General features: G+C 43.8%; 1 protein-coding gene across 1 annotated transcript in view; it reads right to left on the reverse strand.

Moving 5' to 3' along the window:
* Positions 1 to 19,869, reverse strand: part of LOC136991808 (olfactory receptor 4S2-like) — a 145,064-nt gene that overhangs the window by 123,963 nt on the left and 1,232 nt on the right. The window lies entirely within an intron of this gene.

A 19,869-nucleotide genomic window follows, 5' to 3' on the forward strand; every position in this document is an offset into this window, starting at 1 on the left:
AGCTGGCAGGAAGGCAGCGCCCTCAGGGTGCCAGCACCTCGGCTCTGCCACACCAGGGCTGGGCTGGCGGCAGCCACACGCCCAGCATGCCTTGAGGCATGCCCACGGCATGCTGGGAGCAGGGCTGCTATGGGGCACCACAGCTCAGCCCGGGGAGACGTGGCCCCTGCCCCCGTGGAGCCCCGGGGGCCAGCTCTTTCCCCCTGCCCCACAGCCCCAGCCCAGACCTCCTGCCCCATGGCCCCCGCTGCCACTCACTGCCCCAAGGCCCCAGCTCTGTCCCGGTGCCCCACAGAGCCCAACACAGAGACCTCCTGCCCCATGGCCCCAGCTCGAACCTCCACAGCAGGTGCCCACAGGGGCAGTGACTGTGGCAGATTTCGAGCACCGTGCACTCTGGCCTCCACACCAGGACTATGTTCCTGGAGTAATGCGATCAAAGCAATCTGATTTTGACTAATAGTGGGATTAATGAGCTTTGTCAGGTCTTGAGCTGTCCAACTAAGGATGCTCGTTATGAGCCCAGGCCAATTACAGACTTAGCTGCTGCCTTTAGACATGGGGCTGAGAACGATCCTTTTTTCTTTCATGGCCATTTGTGTTTCAGACATAGAGACAAGATGCTCTGAGGTAGTTCTGTTGCAAGGGAATAATCCCTCCCTGCAGCTCACATTGCAGGTGGGCTCCATCCTCCCTGCTAGGCTCCCTCAGAATGTTCTTTATTCTAAAATTAAATGAAAAATTGTGTTTCTAAGTAATGGCGGCAAAATTGCCAAGACCCCAACAGAGCAGAATCCTGGAAAATTTCAGTGGGGCATAAATGGAGGTGGTCACTGAAGGAGTGGGGCAGGGAAGGAAGAACAGCCCCCTCCCCAAACTGGCAATTGTGTCCTTGTTTTTTTCTGTATCCTTAGCAGCGGGTAGTGAATTCCAGCTCTTCAGGGCTGTCCCTGCACAACTCTGTGGCCTCCTTTCGGGTTTGGCAACAAAATTCAACTGCCGAGAAGCCTGTCAGCCAACCCTTCAAGTCTGCCAGTGCAACTCTTATCCTAAACCCTACCTGACAAGCACCCCATAGTTCCATTAAGGATCCCAAATCACATTTTCCACTGCCATGTTCCCTATGAGATCAAAGATCAAGAATACCTCGAGCCCACCTCCGCCATATGTGTCAACTCACAGACCCAAGTGAGGGCTGCTACCTACAGACTTGGAAATAGAGAGTTCAGTCCCCTGTCCTGCAAAGACCTTTGGCATCCCAGACGGTTTTCACACAATGTCAGACCATGCAGACATACCACTTGCCCCCACCTGTGAACATGAGCTCTAACCTTATTGTAGTGCAATGCCTTTCAAATCGAAGAACTCAGCACTGAGGATAAGCTGGCTGCTGTTGCAAGGCCATGGCTGAAGAAGGTAGAGTCCAGGGGGTGGGGGAACCTGGATGTGTTGGTGGCTGGACAGGCTACAGCCAACACGGAGGGGGTCTGTGAAGGAAGTGCCAAGGCCTGGCTGAACTCCTGGAGCAAGGGACTCAGCTGAGGAAGACTCCAGGGGCTGTTTGGGGAAAAATGGTCCTGCTGTGGTGGCCTGGTTAGGCTGTGCGTGAGGACGCTGACTCTGGATGGAGGGAAGGCAAAGGAAGGGAGGAGAGGACTAAAAGGAGACGTGGCTCAGCCTAGCAGGAGGAGAAGAAATGAGTAATTGGAGCAAGTGACAGAAGCGAGCGTGAGAAGCGCAGTTCAGGGCACTACCTAGATAAGCTCAAGCAGCTGGAAGTCCAGACTGGCACTCAACCTAGCCTCCACAGGTAACGACACAGACTGTGAATGCTCGTAATGGCCGAACTGAGCTGAGGCCAGGGTTTACCTTGTTTCAAGCAAAGACAGGCTGTGAGGCGATCAGAAATTGCCAAAAAGTCATTTGCGCATCCTCTGCAGACATGTCCCTCGTTTGTAGCTGGCTAACTCTGCTCCTAAATTCACTGCTTCCACCATTCTGTTATTTCTCCCTGAAGTCCAGCTGAGCCCCTTCACTTTTGGGCCATAGCCACCTGCTGCTATTTCAGTCTGCCCTCAAACCCATGCATATCTGAAGACCTCTTTCCCAAAAGCTGTTCCTGTGAGGTAATTACATACTCAGTTATTTCCAGTTGATAAACCTCGTGTGCTTAGAGATGCATGCGATGGACACACATGCAGAATTATCACTACCTTAATAGCCCCGGTATTCCTCCACGCATCCCACAGTGCCTCCATCTTCCCGCAGGTCCCCTTCCTGCTTCCAGCACATCTCCCAGGGAAAAATAAATAAATAAATAAATAAACAAAACATCTCTGTAAGTGCTCCTATTCCCATGTTTTTAGCACTTCCTTTTAAACCAACTGCCCAGCTAGTCAGCTGGTATAGTTTGACTTTGATCCATTGTTACATTTGAGATGGAGAAGCACTTCCAGCTTCCAAAGCATTTTTCATACCTACTTCTTGTCCAATTTCATTTAATTCAAAACAAACTCTATTATTACATACTACATGACTGTATTGCAATGTCTATGGTATACATTCTGAAATATGTAATAATTTCTTTGTTGAAATTAAATGATTCAAAATGATCAAAGTGAAGCACTTTGATTTTTCTCAGTTGAAATTTAGCATAATTGACCCAGAAGACATTTCAGTGTTTCAACATTGCTCTCTCATGCAAAAGGAAGATTAGAGAAGTAGGAATTCACCATTGAAGAGAAACACTATTTGCCCAGAGATGGGAGATCTTTGGAGAGCAGCCTCCACCAGGAATATCAACGACTCCCCCACTGCTTCTGACCTTCCTTCTCTTTCTGCAGGTGTGGGAGTGAGGGCAAATTTAAGATAGCATTTAAAATACCAGCAGAAAATGAGTGGAAATGGAAAATGTCCCACGTCCCTGTAAGATGAGTTTGCAAGAGAGAGATGATGAATTATCTTCTTGAATGGCCTGTCTCCTTTTCTTACTACAAAAGGCACCTTAGACAACTAGATTAGATTTAGTCACCTAACTTTTAAATAGCTTAACTGCAGGGAGATGAATCCCATCTGCTGTATAGACATGTGGCATGTGCTCAAGATCCATGATGGATCTTTACCTATGGATGTCCCCTTGTATGACTTTTCATAATTAACTTGTCCAGGAGAATTATGACAATTTTCAGAAAAGTTTTTTAAAATATAGCGTCCTACTATGGCTAAAGAAAATCCAACAAATAAAATAGCCATCTTCAACTTACCGGAAAACATCAGCACCAGTGTATACACATTTATGTACACTCAGGTTTGTGCCTTCGCCATCTGGTGGCAAAGCACGATCATAGCGTGTCCACAGAGCTGAGAAAGTTTTTGGACCCTATGTATTTGTTTGAAAATGAGAATTCGAAATAAGTAAGATGGTTGAGAAAGTTTCTGTTTTTCAACTTTTGTTGATAATACCATCAGTTATATATACACATCATTTGGAGAGCTTCTATTCTGTAAATAGGTGATACTTATTGTTTACTGCTGCTACTTGTTTTAATGTATTATCTTGTATTATATTGTACTGAACAAAATTGCATTGCATCATATCTGAGTGTTGTGACACAAAAATATCCGACATGCTCTTTTCAGATAGTTGACTCTGCATCTAGTCATAGGCTTGAGCAAAAGGCTGTCCCAGCTTATTCCAGTTATAGCTGAGCACACTGATTTATCTTACCCAAATTTAAACCTCTGCAGCAGATTTGAGTCCATCTGACCTCACCAATCTAATCTTCCTTTAAGCTTAATAAAAAAAAAAAAGGGCACTTCTTGGGCACTGGTCATCTTTTCTTAGAAGAGATGTCTTCATAGCCCGGGATCCATGAATCTTCTTTGTAAACTATGAAGAACACGAGATGCAGAGCTTAGGTGAAGGCGATTACTTCTGAGATCATATACCTTATATCATAGACAGCCAAAGCGCAGACAGCAAAAACCTCACATCTTGTCCTTCAAACTGGGGAATCCAAGTCAGTGAGTGTAATTAGAACCCGGTTACTTTCTCATGTATCCTGAAATATTGGAGCTGAGAAAGATATCTGAGCCATATGACCCTTGATCTCCAGATATCTATACACGCATATAGAAGCTCCATCATTAACCAGATAGACAAAAGCCTGTTCGCCTTCTTTTTCAGAGTGCTGGGTATTACCAAGAGTGGAATAAATCCAAATCTTCCCAACATTTTGGAAAGAGACCATCTCTGTTACACAAAACAGAAATAACAGAGATAGATAAAGTCTGTTTCTATTTAAAAGTAGACTTAAATTTAGCAAAACATCATTTCAGGACAATGTGGAACTAGAATGTTACAGTCTAGGAATCCTAGAATAGCCTCATTTTCACACATGTTCTTTGTGGCATGTATGTCCAATTTATTGATAGAATTGATACAGCAGCGGCAGATTGTAGTCATGTATTCTTCCGTGCAAACAAATTGCAGTTACTTACCTTTGGTTTAATAAAGACATGGTAAGTGAAAATGGATATGAATTTAACTCTTTTCATAGTCGTGGAGTTTAAGTGCAGCTGACATCTACTCTGGAATATCATTGTAATCCCATGCAGACAAATGCATTTGAAACCTTATTTTCCCCAGAGATGCTGACCATCCATTTCTGTCTTCACAGGTAACTTTGTATATCCTGCACACCTTCAAAAGTCAGCTCAGGAATTCATACGTCCATGTACCTACTAGTCAGACAGTCAGTTTGTTATGAGTGTGAATGGAGCTTGGTTTGGTGCAGGAATGAGCAGAATTAATCAAAGAGTGTTTTCTATCAGACATTTGTCTAGTAGAATGCCATCAAGTTGACTGGAAACAGTTGGAATCCAACCAGTGGACTTTAATATCCTTTTCTGAATTAAAAAAATATTAGTATCACAGTTATAAATACGGCACTGAAGGAATAGTTGGTTTATTTGTAATAAATCTGGAGTAGCTCTACATGCATATGGCTGCTTATGGAATTCATCTCACCTAGAGATATACCTTTAAGCATGCCTTCGTTTCTGTCTTCCGTCTCAGTTTTTTCTCAATAGGGAGGGGGAGGAAAAAAAGTAACAGGTGTTTTTACAGAATGGTTCATCTAAGTATCTTAGACATCTGCTACATGATGAGATGAGTTATGCCATAGAAGTGCCCATTTTTTCCTTCCTTTTCCCTATTCAGGATGTGTAGAATGATAAGCTCAGGAGGCTGCAGCCAGGGCCTGTCCCTCTGGCCCTGAGCCAGGTGGGCAGAGAAGACCTGGAGATGGTAGCCGAGTTCAACCAAGAGTCCAGATGACCAGGAGAGTTCCTGGTGATGAATCAGGTATGAGGTCAAGCTGAGAAGTCAGCCTGCGGGTCAGAGTCAGGATCAGGCCTGGTGAGGGTAACCAGGGACAGAGAGAGTCCAGTGCCTACTGGGCAGGCCCAAAGTGACAAGATAGGTCCAGGGTCAAGCTGGGAAGTCAGTCCACAGGGCAGGGTCCAGAGCAAGGGACTCTGCATGCTGAGCTGAGCTGAGCTGAGCTGAGCTGGAGATCAGTGCTCCTCTAGGGTAGCTCAGACAGAAACTGAAGGCCCAGGGTTGAGCTTAAATGGGGCTCCTGGGCACATGGGCAGGAGGTGCAAGTGAATGCCTCAGGCGAGGATGATCAGGCCCATTAAGGCCTATTAGTGCCCTGAGACCCTGAAAACAGTAGTAATATTAAATATTAAATGTTAAAAATAAATATTAAATATTAAAAACTTTTCTGTAATAGCAAGAGCTACAGCTTTACTGTGAGAAAGTACAATTGTGACACTTTCGAAGGCAATTATTTTCACCTAAGTTTTTACTTTCAATTTGATGCTTTGAGGATATCCCAGCTTTGTTTTCAACTGTTGCTAACTAGTACCAGTTCAGCAGTATCGCTTCCATGTTCTGTTTCCATTCCCTTACCTCATACATCCTTGTAGTCTTTTTTTTCCTGACTCACAGTCTGAAGGTGATCATTAACCTTTCAGCAAAACCGGGTCACGTTCATCAGGCACCTTAGACTGTTTACAGTATTAGTGATGTGGGTGACTCGAGTCTTCCATGCAAGAACACAGCAGGTGGTCCTGAGTGACAGCCTACCCTCTTTTGTTGTGGGTGAATATCCTTGAACCAATTCACATGCATCGCAGGCTAAAAATGTGCACACAGAAGAATTTTTTACAAATGCTGAGGCTGGGATTCATCCTACTTAAGTTTAGACTTCTGTTAATGAGCTGCCAAAGCATAAACCAAACTTGTAGGCTCTTTCTATAGCTCATGAAGGCAAATAAAAGTCTGTTTGCCTCCATAGTTTTGGAAGAGAGATTGATCACACCTGTCTCTGTCTCCCCTGAAAGGTCTATATTTATATCTATGAATTACAGGAAGAGTGTAGAGTGACCAGCTCAGGTTTATGGAATTATTTCAAGTCCACATTAATGCAGCTTAAAGCTGCCCTGAATTCTGGTTTTAGATCACATTCCATCTGACTCAGGGAGCTGGCTCGTAGAGAACAAAAAGCCACTGGCTTCAGCAGAGAAAGACTTCAGTCTCAGCTGCTTTGGCCATGGAAGTAGCACAGAGAAGGAAACGGAACCTGCTATAACACTGCCTCAATACACAGAGTTATTAGACAAATGGGTGTAAGACCATTTTTCCCTATCCTTAGGAAGGACTGCAAGTAAAGGTCCCATAAAAAGCTACACTCCCTCTCACTGGGGGTCATCACTCAGAGCAACCCATTCTGCCCATCCTGAACCACTTAGACCCCTTAATGTGTAAACGTAGTGTCTGAGGAAGAAATATGTTCCACTCTTCCATATCCATAGCTTTGTCACTAAGACTGACAGGTGTCATTAAGCAATAACCAGTCAGTTCCCAGAGCAACTCTGGCAGCATCTAGAAGTACAAATTTTCTGCAAGCAAACATTTTCATGCTTCCTAGAATACCATGGAGGTTTCAGATATTCCTGACTAAACTGTGAGAGAGGACTGCAGGAAAGAAAGATAAATAACCCAGACAAGCAATACCTGTTGATCCACTTTTAACCCAGCTATCTCCTGAACACCACGGCTTTCACATAGTCTAGACGAGAACTCCGGAAGCCATTACATTGCCAGTCTAATGCAGTCTGGAAGAGGACTCAGTCCAATGCAAATACATTGCAGACCTCATGGTGCAGCCCAAAGAGACGAGCTTCCCTCACTCATCATCTTACACATGGCACTGCACATTCATTGTCCCGGGAGTCGCCCCCACTCCACAACACGAGCAGCCACTGTAAGCACAGTCTAACCAAGGCTGCGTTACCTGGGACATTTCTGCCTGCCTAAGCCCCACTGATGACTTTCCCTGCTAGGGACAGTCAGAGCAGATCACTCTTCAGCTGAGTAACCCAGTTCAGCTCTCTGCTCTGAAGGCCAACAGTTTGTCGAACAACCTCTAAGCCCTCAAAGTAGCACAAGTAAGCTAGCTTTCCTGGCAGGTAGAGATGTCCTTAAACTCCTGCCAGAATCAGGGGAAGGGTCTTTGTTCGCATGTCTCAAAGGCTCCTCAGCTTCCCAAAACAGCTGTCTTCATCATCTTATCGTAAAGTAATTTCAATAAGTGTCCAGTGATATTGCAAGAACAGAGAGAGGTTAATGGCAAACTGTTACTAAAGCATGATATCTATGTCAACATCTTCCAATAGACCATTATTCTTCTTTTCTTCAAAAGAGTTAATTATTCAAAGACCTTAGAAGAAAATTATATGTGGGATTAGGTGCAAGTGCAAAGGCAGTGTTAAGGCAGAGGCACCAGAACTCTAAGCAAATCACCAGCGATTACCTACTTGAAGAATTTTCTATCTGCATTTGAAGAAAAATCTACCCCGATGGATGGACACATAATCTGAGCCTGGATGGTCCACAGATGAAGAGGTTATCACAGCAAAATATCTGCTCCACAGATGAGCAGGCTGCCTGAAACTAGATGGTCCATGAGCCAAAGAGGTTATCTAACAAAGGGCACGAGTCCAAGGGTAGATGTGTTATTAGAGACAACAGGAGTCTTCTGTGGAAAAACCAGCTAACCGTGTATCAGGACTGTGCATTCTAAAGAGAGGAAGAATTATCAAGTTTGATCATAATTAATAACAGAGAGATTCACATTCAGATGGCATACTTAATGCTTAAACTCCACAGAGTTGCACTGCAGCTCTTCAGAGTCAGATAAGCAGAACTGATTCCTCTGATATCTTACACTGTACTGCTATTTACGTGAATATGGTCTTGTTATTATTAAAAGAATTTATATTAAAGTTTGCAGTCTAAAGCTTTGTTAAGCTTTGTTTGTGAGTTGATAGGGACAGACATGACCAGGGTTCACTGAATTTGCTAGGACACTTATGTCATCAGTTTCACTAGTAAAAAGTAGTAAGGGCAGGGAATGAGACGGGCATGTCCTATAATCAATGACAACAAAGACACCCTTAGAGGATGATTCCTTCTGCTTATCACACTTATTTTAAGATGGGATGAATTGTCCTCTGAAGGTGATATTGCTTCCTTTGTCTATAGGAGGAGCCTAGAACAGATGTTGACTGGACCCCTAACCAAGGATAGGGGAAATTAATTCACAGAAAGATTCTTCATTACAGTGCACCTGCAGAGACTCCTAATTAAGGCCTGGTGTCTTGCAGGAGATCTAATTTACAGACATTAAACTGCATCGAGAGTCATAAATACACCAAGTACTTCAGTAACACCATTTTTCTGAAGAAAGAATTCCGAAGCGGCAAGCTGAGTGTTAGAATATCACATTTCATATTGAAGTTGTTTCTCAGCGTGTCACTCCACTAATGTTTCACAACGTCCAGGCTGCAGGTCAGCTGCAACATATAGGGAAAAGAATGAGCTGTTGCTCTAAAGGCAGTACTGAATTACGTAGTTCCGCAAACATCGATGGAAAGAACATTTATCTGAGCATTTATCTGGAGCAGGGAGGGGCTCTACTGCAAGTGTGAAGTCCTAAAGTTTTTCTGTTTAGATAAATCTTCTGATTTGTTTCAGTAAGATGTCTTTGAAGTGAAGAAGGAAGCTACTCCTCTTACGAAGGTACATGAAATGTTTGTAGCTTTTGAAATAAGAGTTTATTTCTGGGATCAATACTGCCTAAAATATCTCGCACCTTCATGCAAGGAAGGTAGGCCTATTTCTTCATTTTAGAGATGAAAGAGATCATTTTCAATCTGCAGATAGAATCATAGAGTCATTTAGGTTGGGAAGGATTTCTGGAGGTCATCAAGTCCAACCTCCTCCTCAGAGCAGGTTCAGTCAGATCAGATTGCTCGGGCCTGATCCAGCTGAATTTTAAATGTCAGCACAGATGGAGATTGTACAAATTTGCACCTAATCCAGTGTTTGATCACTCACGTTGGGGCAGGAGAGGGAAATTTCCTCCTTCAGTTTCCCAAGTAGTCCATGGAAGAGAGCAACCTGTTGATAGCAAGCTCATTGAAACCCTTTTCTGAGAATTAACTGGGCTAGTTGCTGTGCTTTAGGGCAGAAAAGGTTGGGTAGGTTGGAGATAAACAACAGCCAGCTATGCAAAGATAACTCAGTGTGTAAAGGCAGTCTGGTCTTTTGTGCATCTAAGCAGGGTAAGCATTTTCCTCACTTAAACTGTGTACCTAACCATTATAGGCTGGTTTTAATCCTGCTGTCTGCTTCTTGAAATGGGCAAGTACTTCTGAAGATTTGGCTCAAGGGGGGAATAAACTGGCTTGGTATCCACAGTATCTACTCTTGCCTTTCTGGATGAAACAGGTCAGTAAGAGAATAGTTTTGTACCTATGCAATACCTTGAAGCCTATGCTAGAAACAGACCTCAGCAAGAATTGAAACCTCCATTCAGTCACCCACATGATAAGAACTCCGCTTTGAGAGCGTCAACCAGGTTACTGCTAACCTCCAATAGATTAACAATAATTTTTCATGTGAGGTGAAGCTGGTAGAACCTTCACAGGGATGACTGATTCCCTTTTTGTTCAGGATTCCTTCCCTTTTAGCATGAGATTTTCCACCCTCTAAATGGAAAGTATTTCATTTGGTGACTCTTCCCAATTAATTCCTGAGCAGAAAATGGCCACTTTTCCTTGACAACAGGGATGCAAGCAAATGAGAAATCCTTTCTCAGCCAAACCTGGAGGATCTTGTGGTATCTCCTCCTCTTTGGGAAGATGCAAAGCTGGGTTTTCCTGCTGCTGGTGCCATTTAGTGCTTGCCAGCATTTCTTTCAAGAGAGGAAGCTCTTACTTTCTTCTGCCAGGATGTGGATGTGTTATTTGTATGTTTACAAGTTGCAGTCCCAAAGGTCAGGGTGGTGGAGGTCCATGTAATGAAGGCAGGTCTTAGCAAGTTGGCACAGCTGCAGCCTAACCATTATATTCCTATTTCAGCAAGGCTGAACGGGGGCTGCTTTGTCCCGTTAATGGACTTTGTGGCCCATACTGAGCTCTAACTACCCTGCTACCAATGCCCGGGGGTGTTAGCTAGTAGGCAAAAAATGTATTGGTGATTGCAATACAGAAAGCATGATGTCTGAACTAGTGTCAAGACCACGTATCTTCAGGAACAAGCGGGCCATTGCCCTTGGAGTGGGCCATTTGGATGATCCTGTACACCCAACCGTGGCCACGAGTGAGGGGAGAAGAGTGCTCCATAGACGTCCTCAAGAAAAGCAGACTTTTTTCCTTAAAAAAGGAGAAAGAGGGCACACGAAAACCATTGTAGTGCTGCTGTTGCCTTTTGAATAAATTATTTTATCTTTCTGCGCTTTCTTATCTCACCTGAAAAATAGGAACAGTACTCCCTTGTATCACAAGTCATTTCAATGTGTAATTAAAGAAGTCTAGTCAGAAGCTATGATGAAAATGCTCTGTACTTCCTTGTGGCTACTGAGACAACCAATTGTGTGTTGCCAGTTTCCCATCACTTCTAGGTGTTGAACCAGTTTCTTTTCGGGAGATAACATGAGTGTGCTAGCAACATGCCTGAGAGGAATCACTGTGTGGCCATTGAGTTTATCCTCTCTGGACTAACAGAAAGCCAAGAGGTGAAGGTAACCCGCTTTTTTTAAGCACATTAATAGGGAATCTTGGAATGATCATGCAGATGAAGGTTGATCCCCCGGCTTCACACACTGTGTACCTTTCCCTCAGTAACTTGGCTTCTGTGGATTTCTGTTACTCCTCAGCTATCTCCCCGAGGTTGCTGGTGAACTCTTCAGCAGTGAGGAGAGCCACTTCAGTCAGTGCCTGTGTGGCACAGCTATTCACTTGTCTCCTCATGGCTAGTGTTGTGTGTCTCCTGCTGGCAGTAATGGCATATGACTGCATGTGGCTCTCTGTAACCCTCTCCTTTATGCAACTGTCATGTCCTCAAAAGCCTGTACAGAGACGGTAATCACCTCCTGTTTCATTGGCTTTGTCCACGCACTTGCGCAAACTATCTCCACCTTCACATTCTCTTTCTGTGACTTTGGTGGTATTGGTCATTATTTCTGTGACATCTCGCTAGGATCCAGCTTTCATGCTCTGACACCTATAGCAAAGAGATGGTACTTCACATTTTTGGTGTGTTTCGTGGCATCTTCACATCTCTGGCAATTCTCATCTCCTCCATCTACCTCATCTCCACCACCCTGAGGATCCACTCCTCCAAGGGCAGATGCAAAGCCTTCTCCACCTGTGCTTCCCATCTGAGAGCTCTCTTCTTGTTTTATGGCAGCACCGTTTTTATGTGCGGTAGCCCAACATCCAGCTACTCATTGGACTGAGATAAATGGGCCCCTCTGTTCTCTACAGTGGTGACTGCAGTGCTGAATCTTACCAGCTACAGCCTAAGGAATAAGGAGGTGAAGGATACTCTGAGGAGAGTTTTAGGTCATATCAGAGAAACTTCAGCAGACTTGTTAGAAAGAGAACTTTGTTTGGGGAAAATTTATCAAAACCTTGGTACAAAGAGTAGGACTTCCAAGGAAGATTTGATCAGCTTCCAAGGGTGAGATTCAGAAAGGTACTTAATTGTTAGAAGTGCTTTTAGGTGGACTTTTAACTGGTTGTATCTGCAACTTCTATCTTGAAAGACTGTGTTCCTCTGCTGCTGAAAGCTGGAGGAATCCTGACTCTTAACTTACAAGTTCCAAGCACAACCAGGACTCCTGCCTGAGGAGTGCATGGCACAGAATTGCAGTTCTCTGTTCTGTTAGGAACATTATCTCATGTAGGAAAACCACCGGTCCGTCAAGATGAGAAAAAGCTTTCAGAGATATTCAAGAGGAGAAAAGAAATGTGTTTTGAATTTATGGCCATTTCTGCTACGTCTTCAGTATTTGAAAGGAGTAGCCTCTTCCTGTGCAACACACAGAACCTGAAGTTCTGGAAAGGAAATCTTGGAGAACACACACCCGTGTTTTTGCCCCCCAAACACTAGGGAAAGTAACTGTCCCTCTCCTGTTAAATCTCCCTCTTCTGCCACTCATTACTACCTCCTTTTTCCCCTTCTGCCTGGAAACATGAAAAAACTACAGAAATGCAGAAAAGATTGACTTCTAATTTTGCTACCATTGTGAAGTAACAAGAACTTAGTCCTGCTTTTCATCTCCACATATCAGCAATCCACTTGAGGCAACTGAGTGAACTGTTGGTTATTTTAAGGACATTGGACATAATCTGAAAGTTAATCAAGCTGCAGTGTTCTTTCACTTAAAAGAATGACGGAATAAGATGGTGACTTACCAACTACATGTCTGCCATCAATGTGATTTTGAGAATAAATGACCAATCATTTCTGGGAGATGAGAAAGTTGGGAAAGGCTTTGGAATCCTTTTATCAGTTCAACTAAGCTAGCTCTAAGGATAGGTGTTCTGTCGCTAAACGATGTTTCATCCCTTCTGGCTGAGTTTACAAATTCTGTCCCTCAGTTGGCAGAAGGAGTTGAAATCTTTATTGAGCCGAAAGTGACAGAATTAATCTCAGACAGGCGAGAGGTTCCTGCCTCTGCATAAGGTTTACAGTCAAAGGGGGATGGAAAGAGGTCTTGCGGATTCCCTTTGCATTTCACTGCAAGCCTGTTAGGGCTGTTATTTCCCCTGACTTCCCCTCCTTAAAGCTGTGCATAACTCTAGCAAAGATTGTGTCCCTGTGGTCATCTATGGCACCCTAAAGAAGGATTTTACAAGTCTCTTTCTTTCAAACTGCTGCCAGCATATTTTACAGAGAGGCAATATGTCTGCGAAACATCATTATTTCTGCCCAAAGACACACGGCTGGGGAGAAAACTTACCTTCAGTATGTTATAGTCTGAATTTTGATCAAGTAGTGATGATTAAAGGCCATCACTATCTCAGAAGCCGTTTATCTCAGTAACGCTAAAATTAGAATATGCACGGGGTAGTAAAAGCATTTGGACTATATGCACTATTATCCCACTGGCCTGACGGTCTCAAAATGCAGGAAAAAGAATGTGAAAAAGCAGCCTTTTGGTCCTGCTAGTTGTCATCTTTCTGTTGCTGCAGAGGCTGAAGCTCAAGGTTTATCTCTTGTTTCTGATTATTAAGTATCATCAGATATGTGAAGATCACAGTTTTTACACGTATCAGTGTTGCGCTGTCCTTATCTTGGACAGAGATGTGAGATTTTTAAAACGGATTTTTGAGGTGTCCAAAATTGTCTCTTTCAGTGGACTCCCAGCTCAAAGGAAGGAAATAGCTTGAAAAGAAATCACAGGCATCATTTTATTTTCCTGTGTATGTTTACAGGTCTCTGGGAAGAGCAATGTACACTACTACTCTTCCAGAAAAAGACAGGTAGATCGCCATCAAAGAGCTTCCCTGCACAGCAATGAGTCATGTCTGCACACCTCTCTCTGCGCTGATGTTTAAGATAGTCAAAGCCATCTCGAGCTAAGCATCAGCAGAACCGGCAGCATGTTTCAATCAAGAATCACAATCTCAAACCTAAATATGCTTTCTGACAAATATCATCAAAAAGAACAGATTTTCATAAGCCCCACATTCATCTAAGTCCTGCATTCACCTATCCCTTAGTCTCCACCTCGAGAAACCCAGACAAAATTAGGGAATTTAAAATGTTAAAGAGCTGCTGTCTCTTCAAATCTACAGTTTGCCTTTCTAAGAAAGCCTTCTGATCCAACATCCAGAATCCTGTTCCTCTTCTTTCCTTCCCCAAATCTCAGTTCCAGGAGGAGATTTGGGAAAATCCCTGCCTTGAATCACCTGTCATGACAGCAATGCTAAAGTAAGTCTATTTGCAGTAGAACAGCATTGCCCAGAGTCAGCAGGTCCTAGGGGCATTTGGGGGTTTCCCTGCTGCAAACAGTTGAGGAAAACTCAATGAATCAAGAACAGTACTGTTAAGAATTTTAGGGAAATTTTCAGTGTTCAGCTAGGAATTAGGTTATATTGTGAGGAGTGTGGAGAGATATTGGATCCCCGTATTTCCACTGAGATACCTATTCCTTGTAAAACAGCAGATGACTGGCCAAAGTATGAAACTTCATCCAGTCTCTAGATAAAGCGGTGAAAAATGTCCTGATAATTGAACTGGATTGTGGCTCCAACATTGACTATGGTATTTAACCGTGCTTGGATTGCTGCTCTGATAGATTACAAAGCTCAGCTATGACATAAGGTCAAGGCCTTGGAAAGGTGTTAGCAGAGCTCCTTTAAATGAAGCGTTCCCAGAGACACCAGGTTGGCACAGACTGATGAAAATTGGAGTTAATGCCTGGCATTGGGAAACGGCCTCTGTGTCCATCAGTGTTCCTGGGAGCCTTGGAAAGCCTAGTACAGTGTATGTCACCCTTCACTGTAAGGCAGACACCTAGTGCAGCATCCTGCTCCTCTCATGCTCCTATTTTACCATGCAATGAATCGCAGTCCCCTCAAAGGTCTCTTGCTGTCTTCAGCAGCTCTCTCAAGTTGAGGCACCTCATGTCAGCACACCAATATATGTGAGATGAAACCTGCTTGTGCTGTGCCATCCTGAAGGATTTGCTTTCTCTTGGAAGCTTAGCACCACCATCACTTTTTTTGTGTAGAAACGTGAGCAGACACCACTCTCCGAAGCTCGTAGGAGCTAGTGGGAAAGCATAACCTCTCAAAATACTTAGTTATTCCTCTTAATGCCAGGAGAAGCCTAGACCTGAGACTTACACAGCTCTAAGGTGTCTAAAGGTAAAAGCCCCACTACCACCCCAAAGGCTCGGGTTTGACTGGTGACAATATGCTCACATCCTTTTGACTGACAGTTTCCAAAGAAAAGATGAGAGCTACATGAAACCTTGAATTTAGTTTCAGTTCTACTCTGAACAGCCATGCTAAAAATAGAACAACATTCCTGAAAAGTCCCTCCTGAACACTTCTCTTTGCCTCCCCATGGTTGAGATGGACCCCAAAGAGCTGTGCTATGCAGCCCACAAAAGAGATGGTCTTCTTTTCAGCAAGAAGGTCACAAATGAGTTTGGGAACTGTGACAGTAGAGTAACTGATATCTACAAAGGACAAGTAGCTCTGGAAGAAGTACATGGGAGAGTCCAGCTGTTGACTGTTCTGTATAGTGATGATGCTAAGCAGGTTTCCAAGAATAATAGTGGCATAGAAGACTAAGAAGAATGTGAAGCATACTTTTGCTAATGCATCATCTTGTGTGAGTCCCTGGAAGATAAACTCCGTCACTTTTTTTTGTTCTTCATATACGTCACGTAGACAGGACCTGAAGCACAGAATAAAGCCACCTATGATGGCATTAGAAACACAGTGCTATCAGTACACATCCATATTGATCACTGGTATGTTCAATATCAATATATTCCCTTTTATGTCTTTTGTGGAAAGTTTCCTTTCAAAGTCAATGCTTCTCTCAAGGAGTGACAGTTGATGTCTAACTCAGAATGTATTACTGAAGTGTGTAATAGGGAGCTCCGTTTATTTGCTTGAGGGAGTTGGTGGAAATATCCTCCAGATTCATATTTCTGATCTTTGCCCCTTTTAAAAGGGAAGACTAGTCACTAGGTTGCCTAAACATCCACTTCTGAAGTGTTGATTTGGAAACGAAAAACCGACTGAGAAGGATAGTGCATGTTTTGATTTGAGTCTCAACACATTAGTCATCCCCTAAGGAATTCTGCTCAAGCAGTGAACGTACCTTCTTTTTCAACCCTCTGAAGGAATTCAACAGAACTAGTCCTTACTATTGCTCTCTGACTCTGGTAGAATGTCCATGCATTTTTGTGCAACCGTCAGTATTCACATCATGACACAAGGCAGCTGGCTAATTAACATCACTTCAGCTATCAGTGTAGATCCTTCTGGAGGAGGTAAAGTGGACACCTACCTCATGTCTGTTTAGCAGAGATGTGCCTTTAGGCACAAACTGTCTTTAAGGCGCCCTAAGTGAAATCAGACCATGTTCAAGGCATGCCAGGAAACCTGAAGCAGGAGAGTCATTGTCCTATATGTGCTGTACTGGGCTACATCTTGTATTCACCTTTGCTGCACTCTAGTGCAGTACGCAAGTATCACTAGTGTTCAGTTTCTACACTGAAAGGATAGACAGCAAGAACTGCATAACAATGTCCACAATACTGGCAAGTCCTTTGGGCTCTTAATCCTGTTCCACAATCACAGGTCAATCAGTTCTTTCTCACGAGATCTCTGTCTCTTCCACCCTCCAACTTCAGCAGCAGAGGAAATATTCTTTTGTGTCTCCGTCCCTATCTCCATGCCACTCCATGTGCAGAGGGAAAGCAGTGTGGGGAGGCCCAAAGCGTGTGTGTTAAGAGCATTGTCACCACGATGTGTACAGCTGGAGGGGACAAGTTAAGACTGAGTACATAGGAAGTGCTGCAGCTACCTATTGACTCCTTGACTCTGTAACACCAGAAACTTCCTTTTGACAGATATTTCTGGAAATGGCATATAACTGAAAAATAAGCAAAGAAGATACCAATTAAAAGAAAGGGTAAAAAAAATTGAGTTCTTTCTACTTCATAAAATGCACCTCACAAAAGTCACTCAACAGTAATGCCTCTTTTCAAAGGCAGGATTTCATAGGCACGCTTGAACAAAACAAAGAAGCAAGATCAGAAAACTTACACAGTTTATATTTGCTAGTCTCCAACAGTTTGCCTGCTATTCTCCTCTGATGACCTCTCAGACCACTTCAGGCAGTTTCATCAAAACCCCTCAGCTCCAAGCTGCTTCTTATGTGTCACGAGAGCAGTCCACATCTCTGCCAGGGCTGAAAACTACAGAGGATGAAACGGACAGCCTGAATGTCTAGCTCCATTTCTCATTCTGCAAAAACAACTTCCAAGAGCATCTGCAAGAACAACTCTCCCTCTCTCTCTCTCTCTCTCTCTCTCCAGATGGGGAAGTTGTGGCAGAAATATTTCAAGTAAATTGCACAGCAGAAGCACAAGCTTACCAGAAGCAATGAGATCGCAGAGGCATGTGAAGTTTTCTTTGTCAGAAAGAATCAGTGGACAGGGAGCTAAAATGTATATTTTGGACAGTTATTAGAGTAATCTCTACAGGGTGACTCTGGAGCGTGATCACCCAGACCATGTCACATTGTGTGGGAGTTTGCTTGCTTTCTTGCTTGCTTTCCAATGCTGTCCAGATAAATGGACTTCATTTAGTATTAGCTATGTGCTTCTTTTGGAAACATTTCTATTTAAAATCAATGTCATGGCTGACCATTTGCAGGATTTTGTGTTCACATTACCCTTGCAATCAAACATTTTTTGAGTAAAGATGTCTCTTACACGTGTCAGATATTTTTTCCCTTTCAAGACAATATTTCACATATGCTTTCTTCTTTCTTATTAACTTGCTCTTACCATTGCACATTTGCAGCATAAAGAAATATCAGAAATGTGCTATATGACTGTTGGCACTTAGACATCTGGTCTGTACACGTTTGAAACAAGAAGTAAACGAGGAAATCATTTCAAGACTTTAAAAATGTTTGTGGTCAGGCCTCACTACTTGCCAGGTATTTTTACTCAGGCAATGCAAAATATAGAAGCAGCTGCTTAGTCCTCATATTAAGTCATTATAAGAATCTGGGCCAATGTGTAGAGGAATCAAATGTTGTTGTTGTTGACGCCTTCCATAAGCTATGGTCCCGCTGTTGCCTGCTAGCATCCAGCAGCCGGAAGAGAAATCAGAAAAATCATGGCGTTCTTCCCCAAAACATTAAAAACCCAACCAAACAGTTTTGAAATTATAAGCCTTAGCTTGAACTGGCCATGTGCCCTAACCCCTCAGCAGTTTCAGTATGAAGGGGGTCAGTGGGCCCCATCTGTCTTTCTACCTGCCCCACCCCGGGTGAGACAGACCAGCCTCTGAAGGCGCCTGTCTCTCTCTGTTGACAATGGTGCTGAGCTAGACAACTGTCCTTCATTGCATGAAGAATTTAGACTGCTACAAATAGGTGGGGCTGGTCCCACCTTTAGCTGTGTCCACAGAGTGTGAATGCTGGGTGAGGGACATGCTGGCCCAGGCCTGAGGGACACTATCCCTCTAAGCCTTGAGAATCAGGATTTATCCCAGTTCCGTCCTGCTGGCTGCCATCCACATAACCCACCACGGTGAGGAGAAGACACTGAGATGTCCGCAGTGTACTGGTGCATGCCTGTGAAATGGGAACCCACTCTGCCACCCCCTGCATAGAGCAGAGGACATTTGGGGAAGCAGAGCATTTCTGACACTGTCCCAGGGTTTGGTCTGTAGATCTGCTGCTCTCCTGTGCAGGGAACACCTTCTTATCTTGAATCACACTTAAGCCATGTTAAGGTGCAACACAAGTGCAAGCAAGTGTTTATAGGGAACGTGAAGTGAGGGAAAAAAAAAAAGAAAGTGCTTTAGTTACTTTCAGAGTGCATTACACAGATGTCTTTCTCCCTCACGCAGCGGATCTGCTCTTTTCCTCCTGGCAAGGTAGGAGTCAGGGTCCCGTGGCTCCTCGTGGCTCCTTCGTCCTTGTGGAGAACCTTAGCTGCTACAACTAACCTCCCTGTGGCAGCTGTGACTGGCTCTGAGATGATTTAATCTTCCATCTTCACATTTCTTCTCTTCCCTCCTGCAGCAGTAGCTGCTCCAGCTATTCCCTTGGAATACATGTTTCTTCCTTTGCCTGGGCCTGTAGATGTGCCCTGTTGGGCTAGGAGTTATCCTGCATACAGGAATTATTCCCAAACAGCTCTTTTTTTTCATTGACACATAAAATTGTGCCCCCCAATGCTTTCTTGGGTGGCGACAATTTCCTACAGTGAGCAATTTATCTTTCACTTGGATCTTTGATTCTCTATTAGTCTAAACAGTAAAATGCAAAATCTGAGGCAGAGATGAAGGGCAGAAGGGATGGCTAGGAAGAAGGGCATTAGTGATAGGTGAACTACTGCAGAAAGGCAGAGAGTTGCTGCACTGGAATGGGAAGGGGAGAAGCTCCTCCTCATATCATCTGCATCAGCAAATGACCCAGCCAGCATCTAATATCAGCAGTTTAATTGCTAACCCATGGATTCAGCATATGACAATGCAGTGCTCCTAAGAAGGCATTTACTCCAAAGTAAAGGGGAAGGAAGCCTTTGGTACAATTGCTTCCAGCAGCAGGGGACCAACAGCCTTGCAGACACCTTGGGCCATCGTTTCCTAGCTGAGTAGATTACAGAGTAGCTGGAGTTTGTCTGACGGAAAGTTTACACCTGGGAGAGCTCAGACTAATGGGGTGCTCTGCCTGGAACA

Source organism: Apteryx mantelli, chromosome 4 (assembly GCF_036417845.1).
Source record: "Apteryx mantelli isolate bAptMan1 chromosome 4, bAptMan1.hap1, whole genome shotgun sequence".
Classification (NCBI taxonomy): Eukaryota; Metazoa; Chordata; class Aves; order Apterygiformes; family Apterygidae; genus Apteryx; species Apteryx mantelli.